The sequence below is a fragment of the Saccopteryx leptura genome, chromosome 8, assembly GCF_036850995.1.
Source record: "Saccopteryx leptura isolate mSacLep1 chromosome 8, mSacLep1_pri_phased_curated, whole genome shotgun sequence".
In the NCBI taxonomy this organism is placed as follows: Eukaryota; Metazoa; Chordata; class Mammalia; order Chiroptera; family Emballonuridae; genus Saccopteryx; species Saccopteryx leptura.
Genome location: NC_089510.1, coordinates 70861415 through 70862782, shown reverse-complemented (window position 1 = coordinate 70862782; position 1368 = coordinate 70861415). Strand labels below are relative to the sequence as shown.

The 1368-nt window shown below is 34.9% G+C and overlaps 1 non-coding gene across 1 annotated transcript; it reads left to right on the top strand.

The window, feature by feature from the left end:
- Window positions 1–549: 549 nt before the first annotated feature.
- Window positions 550–651, top strand: LOC136380215 (U6 spliceosomal RNA). Its single transcript, XR_010746891.1, has one exon. It is a non-coding gene; the product is annotated as a U6 spliceosomal RNA (small nuclear RNA).
- The last annotated feature ends 717 nt before the right edge of the window (window positions 652–1368 follow it).

Sequence of the window (1368 nt, the reverse complement as noted above, 5' to 3'; positions counted from 1 at the left end):
TATGTAAAGCTGGTTCAACATTCTAAAATCAATGAAGTCAAGTCATTATGCTGTGCACTTTAAACTTATACAATGCTGTACATTAATCATACCAATTTATGAAAAAGAAAACATATCAACAAGCTAAAGTAGAAAAACTATATTATCTCATCAACAGATGCAAAAAAGAAAGCATTTGGCAAAATTCAACAGCCATACATAATTTTTCAAAAATTCTCAGTAAACTGCAAATAGAAGGCAGCTTCCTCAACTAAAGAGTATCTACCAAAAATCTACTTGATGAGAAACATTTCCCACAGGATCATCAGGTACAAGACAAAGATACCCCCTTTCACCAGTCCTTTCAACATCATACTGGAAGTTCCAGCTAATGCAGTAAGAAAGGAAGAAATAAAACTTCCTTCACAGATGACATGCTCATCTACAAAGAAAATAAATTTTAGAAACTCCTGGAACTAATAGATTCCAGGGTACAAGGTTAAAATACAAAAATCAATTATTTACCAGCAATTAACAAGTAGAATTTCAAATTAAAAACAATACCAATTAGTGCTCGCTTCGGCAGCACATATACTAAAATTGGAACGATACAGAGAAGATTAGCATGGCCCCTAAAAAAAATTAAAAAAAAAATAAAAATACCAATTACATTAGCAATCCCCCCAAATGAAATACCTATGTGTAAATCTAACAAAATATGTACAAGATCCATATGAGGAAACAAAAATGTTGCCACTACGCACGGCTGCCAATGACCACTTAAGTACTGCAAGTATTGATTTGGGGTTACAAGTAGATTTTTGCGAGTAGGCAAATTCACAGATGTGGATTCGGCAAAATAAGAATTACATATTCTCCTTAATTGATTAATCAATACCAAAGATTTAGTGTATATTCACTATCTGTGAAATACTGTGCTATCTGCTGAGGCTTCAGAATCAAGTAAGGCACACTGGTGAGACAGGAATTTGCCAGTAAATCATTTCTTGGGTAAAACGTGCAACACTCGGATCCAGTGTGGAATTGTTCTGCCCAAAAATGCTCACAGCACCCGATGAGAGAGACAAAAGATCTGGCTGTACTTCAGGACACTGCTTATTTTGACTTGCTTTGAGAGAAGAATAAGAAACACTCCTGTCTAACTTGAACAGAATTCTTGATTTTTCTGCATTTCTTGCAATTGTGTCCTAGCACAGTAAATGATACCATCATCCATACAACTGTTCCAATAAAAATTTTCTTTCCTTCTGACATATAATCCACCATTAAATTCTTTGAATCCACCTTTAAAATATATCTCTACTCACTTCTTTTCTACCACTGTCACACCAGTTCAAGCCAGCATCGCCTCTAACCTAGAGAGCAACC